Source organism: Mchenga conophoros, linkage group LG16 (genome assembly GCF_057382185.1).
Source record: "Mchenga conophoros isolate Kocher_MC1m ecotype Shallow Benthic linkage group LG16, M_conophoros_male_GT1.1, whole genome shotgun sequence".
Classification (NCBI taxonomy): domain Eukaryota; kingdom Metazoa; phylum Chordata; class Actinopteri; order Cichliformes; family Cichlidae; genus Mchenga; species Mchenga conophoros.
The window spans coordinates 38,974,985-38,982,449 of NC_140541.1; the positions used below are offsets into that span (position 1 = coordinate 38,974,985).

General features: G+C 49.0%; 1 protein-coding gene and 1 long non-coding RNA gene across 4 annotated transcripts in view; one reads left to right on the top strand and one right to left on the bottom strand.

The window, feature by feature from the left end:
• Positions 1 to 602: 602 nt before the first annotated feature.
• Positions 603 to 3,347, top strand: LOC146557327 (uncharacterized). The gene is made up of 3 exons (XR_014889042.1): positions 603 to 740; positions 1,990 to 2,082; positions 2,954 to 3,347. It is a non-coding gene; the product is annotated as an uncharacterized LOC146557327 (long non-coding RNA).
• Positions 3,348 to 6,282: 2,935 nt separating this feature from the next.
• The window catches only part of LOC146557328 (uncharacterized), a 10,000-nt gene continuing 8,817 nt past the window's right edge, over positions 6,283 to 7,465 (bottom strand). For all 3 annotated transcript variants that reach the window (XR_014889048.1, XM_085250329.1, XM_085250330.1), the window contains exon 2: positions 6,283 to 7,465. This exon is cut by the window's right edge and continues 785 nt beyond it. The gene's annotated coding sequence lies outside the window, so the exon portion shown is untranslated.

Below are 7,465 nucleotides of genomic sequence, written 5' to 3' on the forward strand. Positions count from 1 at the left end.
AGTAACAGACGAAACTCCAAACAACACATTATGTTACAGGTTTTAATATTAATGAGTCAGTGTCAGTTGTTGATTTGTCCTGTTCTCATTGTATGACGAATTATGATGGCTGTTTGGTAGCCGTTTGCATACTATGCACTCTCTCTCTCTCTCTCTCCATATGTGTGTGTGTGTGTGTGTGTGTGTGTGTGTGTGGGGGGGGGGGGGGGGGGGGCAGAGGGAGTGTTCGCCCAGGGCGCCAAACAGGCTAGGACCGCCACTGCACAGAAATACTTACTGAAGTACATTAAAGCTGCACTTCAGTAAGTATTTGAGTACATGTACTCAAATACTTACTGAAGTACATTAAAGCTGCACTTCAGTAAGTATTTGAGTACATGTACTCAAATACTTACTGAAGTACATTAAAGCTGCACTTCAGTAAGTATTTGAGTACATGTACTCAGTTACAATCTGTCTGACCCCTCTGAACACCATCGTTGACCTGACAGCATCGTGGGTTACAGTCAGATTCAGTGTTGGACGATCCAGGAGCACAGATCACTCAGAAGGAGGATCTGAGCTTGTTGCAGCGACAGTGAAGGCTCCTCCCCCTCCTCAGAGGGAGGGGCTATCAGAGGAGACTTGTTATTGAGGAAGAGCTCAGATATCAGCTGAGCGTTAACACACACGGACACACGGACCAGAACAGCCGCTCCTGACACCGCGCATCTGAAGGATGGTGTGACTGATCATCAGCGGTGAGTCCGACAGACTCTGGCTCAGGTCTGAACCCGAGACCAGGCTTCTCACTTCCGGGTTACCTGCGGCTCTGTCAGGGTTACTCCAGGGATTAGATCGAGCCCACAGTTGAGGGCCTGGCTCTGGCTAAACTCTGGATTAACCCCGAGAGCCAAACCTGCGGCTGAGAGACAGCCCAGATTAACTCCCACCTTTAAAGATAATCTCGGTCTAATCTGAGTGCAGATGGTAAACAGCGCTGATTTGGTCTCACCTGGATTTACGTGCCAGACTTTGAACTGGTGTAAAGGAGCTTCCGGAGCGCCTGAACACAGCGACAGTCTTTCTTCAGCGATCAGTGAAAATTAAAGAAAGAAATAAGTAATGAAAAGATGACTTAAAACCAAACCTGTCAGCGTGAACCGTGTAACGTGTCGTTTCTTTAGTTCCGTGTGTGTGGAGACATTTTTCACTGTGTTGGTTTCTCGTGTGTGGCCGCTGCGACTCTTTACATTATGAACGATGGTCTCTGTTTGCTTCAGCATGTTCATTGATGCCGACCGGAAGCTAAACAGGATTTCATAATAATAATGATAATAGAAGCTGGGATTATTTTAGCTGTCAGATTAAGGAGCAGTGGCTGGGACCCACATTCATTCTCTGGATTCCTCTGAAGCCAAACCGGCCGAGCGAGACGGTCACGAGCCTGCATCCGGTTTCAGACTCTGACACCATCATCGCGGGGTTCCCACAGCCGGAGCTCCAGATGCAAACGAGCCCGTTAAGCCTGAACCATCAGATAATTACCACAAGATAAGATAAGGACTCTTTACTGTCATTGCACAGTCAGGCATAGTACAGCAGTACAATGGAAAAACTCCCCCGTCGGCACTACGTACAACACCACGCAGTAACTTAAGTTAGTAATAAAATGTAGAATAAGTGTATTGCACACTGTTATTACTGCATTTTGTTATAAATATCAATATTATTATTGTTGTTACCCCCCAAAAAGTGCCAATCAGGTCAGCTTCTGACAAAGACATGAACGGACTGTTAATTTGCATTTATGAGATGTAATCAGCATTTCCTGCACCGGCAGGATAATTCAGGGTTAGGGGTCAAACTCGGGGACGGTGTGGCGGTGTCAGAGCCTGCTGGCTCAGATATGATTTCAGTTAAGTCTGATCCTAAATCCCGATGTTCTCGGGGAATGGGACTCACGGTGGGTCCGTTAACTCACTCGAGTTCATGTCGTTCTGTTTGCAGCCTGTCGGTACGTGGCGAGGAAGATCCGGGCTGCGGCGCGAGGAGAGGAGCAGCCGGAGAAGCCGAGCACCGCGGGATGCAAGCAGGCTAAATGTGAGTGTGGTCAGTGTCCTCCAGTGATGTATCGGTGTCAGTCGACCTCAGAGGACAAAGAGGTGACGCTCAGGTTCGGTCAGAGATCCTCTGCAGACTCGCCTCAGACTCTGTTTACTGTGAGAAAGCGGCGCTCAGAGCTGCAGCTGCGGTGAGAAGGATGTGGTGAAGCTCTCGCAGCTGTTTTAGACTGTCCTCTTTTCTCCACGCCGCCGTGGCCAACGAGGCGCCTCTGCAGCGCTGACAGAGGAAATCAAGAGAGCCTGGTGAGAGCGTTCGCACAGAAACTTCACCACAGAAACAGAAACACTCTGGGCAGCTCACCTGAACAGAAGCTGTATTTAAACCCTGCGGTGCGCCTCACTGCAGAGGAAACCCCGTCTGCGCTCACAGACGCTCTTTGGTGCGTCATGTGGACGTTTGAGGTTTGGACCAGCAGCTCCAGTCCTGCAGTCCTCGCCGCTCCGTGTCTACGTGACACGACTCCCAGAGGGGCAACCTGTGTGGAGCTTCGACTCCACTTCAGCAGAACCGCGACCTTTGACCTGCAGACACAAAGAAACGCCTGTTTCTGTGCTGTGGAGCTGCAGAGCCGACACTCGGCGCTTTTGTGAGTCTGATGGCGACTGAGCAGCAGAATCACCGGGACCCAGAGACAAACGGTCCAGCACAGGAGCAGAGCTGGACTCACCTGAGCACACCTGTGTGAGGAGAACAGAGACATCAGAGCTCCGACTGCGTGAAGCTGGAGGAGCTTCAGGCTGACGTTTTTACAGAATAAAAGCCTCTAAAGTTAGAACAGTGTCAGACAGGAAGTTCTTCCATTTTAAATAAACTCTTTCCTGTTCTCCATCTCTCTCTGTCTCCGCAGCTCGCAAGGGCGACAGGATGAGCAGCGAACCCGCCCTGATGACCCCGCCCACAGAGCAGGACGTCGACGTGCTGCCGAAGGAGAACTGCGGGTCCTGAAAGTAAGCCGAGAGCTGGAGGGCAGGGAGGTCCAAAAAGCATCCCAATCAGACGCCGTGCCAAATCAGACGCTGACTCTGACCTCGACCTCTTCCTGCTTCCAGCTCTCGGCGCTCTTTCGGCTCCTCCTTCCTCACGTCTCGGAGCGTCAGCAGAGAGGATGAAAGGCTGCTCACCAATTCCCCGCTCGAGGACCTGAGCAGCCCTGATGACCGTGGCGGTCTCTGCTGACGGCGCTCTCACGCCAACCGCGCTTCTTTCTGTTGTTGCTTTAATAAAAACCGTTTTAAACCTGAGCCGAGTCTTTGTGTCCCAGTGAGACGCCGCACAAACAAACAGCAGCTGGCACAGCAAACCTTCACGATGCAGCTACTCTAGCTTCACAAGCTTTACAGCAACGGTGGCAAACATACGGCCCGTGGGCCAGAAGCGTCCACCCAGAGGGTCCAACCACTGCTTATTTCCATCAAGTCAGGAAGAAAGATAAATATTACATTGAAAAATTCAGTTATCTAATGTAAAGAAAGAAAAGTCTCTTTGTCTTTATAATAAAACAGTAAAATCTGTGAGGTTGTGTTTAAAGGTCGATGAAATCCTCACGAGCAGCTGAACGTCGTTCTTTGTTGTGTGATGGTTTTACAGGACCACGAACACGACGAGCATCCGTCTCGTGACTCAACCCCCAAACTGTCATATACAGATTTCAGGTGTCAGCCTGTTAAAGGTGGTTGCCATGGATTTGTGTCCCACAGTGGCTGATGGACACAGATGGACTCCACAGCTCAGCCGTGCGCTCCTCACGGCCCTCCTGCTCCATCAGCCGCGGGCGTTTGCTGATGCTTTGGGTACGTCTGGAGCTCTGAGAGGATTCTCAGTCTAAGGGTCAGAGGTCATCGGTAACAGAGAGACATGCATGTGTGGGTAATCGGCTGTGGATCTATCACCATGAAAACTGAACATCATGAAACTCAAACAGTAAATCCTGATCTGACTCCTCCCACTTCAAAGCTCTTCACTGTCCCTCAGAGAGGAGGCGTGAACCTCCCTCCACTCTGAGGCCCGCTTCAGGTGGACGCTCTGAAAACTCACACCTGCACAGCAGGTAAAGCGACAGGCGAGGAGGGCAGTCACATGACAGCCTGTAACCAGTGAGCACGAAGACAGGAAGGGTCCGCCCCCCTCACTGACAGGTGTAGGTGACATCATCAATCTGTCAGTTTTATGTCGTGTGTGTGTGCGTGCCATGTTTAGGCATCTTCAGGTTAAGAGCCTTGGTGTCATCCAGGCCATTCTACTTCCATCTACGTAACATTAACAGATTGCTTCCTTCTCTCTCCACCCAGTCTACGTCCATTCTTGTCACCTCCTGTATCGACTACTGCAACTCTCTTTTGCATGGTTTCCCCCAAAAATCCCTCCATCAGCTTCAGCTGGTTCAGAACTCTGCTGCTCACATTACCACCAGAACCCCTCCTACCAGCACATCACCTGTTCTTCAGGAACTTCACTGGCTCCCTGTGAAAATCCAGATAATATTCAAACTTCTTCTGCTCACCTTCAAGGCCCTTCATAACCTCGCTCCTCCTTACCTTGCTGACCTGTTAACCACCACCTGTTCTGCCCGTTCACTTCGATCTTCTTCTTCCATCCAGCTTGCTGTGCCTTCCTTCCGCCTCACCACCGTGGGAAGCAGAGCTTTCAGCTGCTCTGCTCCCAGAAATAAGAAACACTGGTTCTCTCCCAGTTTAAATCCCAACTCAAAACTCATCTGTTCAAATCTGCATATTCACTGTGACTCCACTGTTTGTTAATGTTATCTTTACTAAGTGTTTTATCCTATTGTAAAGTGTCCTGGGGTGACTTGAAAGGCGCTCATAAATAAAATGTATCTTTGTGAGGACCAAAAATTGGCATCCTACTATACTTGTGGGGACCCGCAGTCCTGGGGACAAAGGGTCGTCCACATGAATTTGAAGGTTTTAGTGTCGGGGTCAGGTTAGGGTTATGTCAATGAGATGTCCTCACTAGCATATGAAAACGAGTACGTGTGTGTGTCAGTTCTGAACTCACTTCCGTTGCTGGATGCGTGAGGCGCCTCCGAACAATCAGGAGGAAGCAGATTCAAATCACATCAGGGCGGAGTTTTTGTCACAGGAGGACATGTTTGGTCTCCATGGTGATGGGTCTGCTGACAGGATGCTGCAGCGTCCATGTTTGTGTTTGATGAGCTCCGAGCTCACGGCTGGGATCATTAACTCGGCGTCACAGCCTCAGCGTTCATGTTTTTAATTATTAAAAAACACGTTTTGGAGAATACAGAGCTCGGCGCGCACACACACGCACGCACGTACCCACACGCGCACACACGCACACACACACACACACACACACACACGTACCCACACGCACGCACACACACACACGCACGCACGTACCCACGCACACGCACACACGTACAACAATCAGCACGGCGACAGGACACAGTCTGTGTGAAACACTCATGTTTTCCTGAAATGCTGTTTTAGTCTTTTTACAGCTCAGTACTGTTGAGCCACCGTCATTTCCTTACCTTTGATCCACATCCCCCTGAAGGTCTGTAAAAGGTCTTCTTTGGACACTGGCTGCTCTTACACTCAGGTTCAGTCCAGTCTTTGTACCCGAGGAAGGTTTTTTATTAAGGGTCTGAACTCTGACCTACAACTCATTCAAGCATCAAAGGCTCCTAACAAAAAGATGAACCAGAGCCGTGTCAACACATAACAGACATGAACACAGAACCAGCCCATCCACAGCAGGTAAACAAGGAGGACCTTCAGCTGATCATCTGCTGTTCACTGAAGCCTCCTCAGAAATGCTCTGAGTAAGGACGTCTGTGAGGAAGACATCCTTACTGAAGGCAAACAGATGAGTCCAGATCACAGCTGTGTGCACTCACTGCTCACTTACGCAGCACACAGTGGGGACATGTTCACAGAGACTTGTGGGGATGATGTGGACGCTTGCTGATGTGTTCTTATTCTGTGTTTTGAAAAGACACGATTATTCCTTCCAGGTGAGTTAGAGCTCATCCTAAGATTAAACCATGAGTGACTGAATCTGTAGGAATCCTGTTTTTAAACACTGTCAGTGGTGTGTGACATTTTTAAATACGATGAAGGAATACAAGACAGTCAAAAGGAGTTTTATAGAGCTACGTGCACGGGTGAGTGATCGAGTGATACTCACACCCGAGGCATTGCAGTCAGATTTATTTATACCAAGAGACAGTTGCATAGCATTTCCTGTTTTTCAAGCTTACTTATTAGCATGTGTATGTGTGTGTGTGTGTGTGTGTGTGTGTCAGGATGTAATGGCATGTGATACAAAAATATATGAACATTTTAATACATTTGAAAGCTTTATAACGGAGGTATCTTTTAATAATAGACATCTGCAGTTTAAACTTAAAAGTTACTTCTATCAAACACGTACGCCGTCTGACCTCGCCGTGCTGCTGAGGAACACCAAGCCTGGTCCAGAGTGAGAACCACAGCAGCATCCAGACTGTGAGCCAGCTGATGTTCAGTTCATTCAGCCGCAAACATAACGAGCACATTGGCATCGAGTGGGGGTCACGTGGAAAAGCCTTCTGCTCCGTAAGAAGCAGTAAGTCTCATGGAAATCTGCTGTGTTTCTTTCCAGCCACAGCACGTAGCAGCCATGACTCAGTACTTGCTGAGGTGTCCTGTCTGCAGCCGAGCATAGCTACGTCTAAAGATACGACTCGTGACTTTAGGAAAAGCACTCGCACACATGAAGTCAGTCTTATTACAGGTCAGACTGTGGAGCTTAACGCCCACCAGCCACGCTCATGTCTCGCACAGCTTTCTCGCTTCCATGTTGACAAAACCATGATGGTTTATTTTATCACCCTGTCATTTTTCTTTGGTGTCACAGTTTGGATATTTATCGGTAAAGAAAAGAAACTCAGTCCAACGGGCCGACAGAGGAACCACAGCAGGCAGGTGCAGCTGGTCCGTTTCAGTTTTTCCTTCTGGTCCCAAAACGTAAAACAGCACGTTTAAAAATGGCTTTGTTGTAGCCGCCGTTACTGAGACGGACGAATGAACGTTGTGTTTGTGTGTAGCTGTACTGAGAGTGTGTATGTGAGGATTCACAGCTGCAGAACAAAGCTACCTCCATGTAGAAATAAAGTAACCTGAGGCTGAAAATGACACCAGAACTGGACTGAAGGTCAGAGGAACAGGTGTGATGGAGAGATGGATCCACATCATGGTCAGTGTGTACGAGGAGGTCAGGAGGAGGTCCAGCAGTGAGCGTCTGCAGCCATCTGTGAAGCACGGTGGAGGCTGTGTCATGGTTTCAGGTTCTTTGATAAACTGATGAATTACAGAGTCTGATCCACCACGCAGGA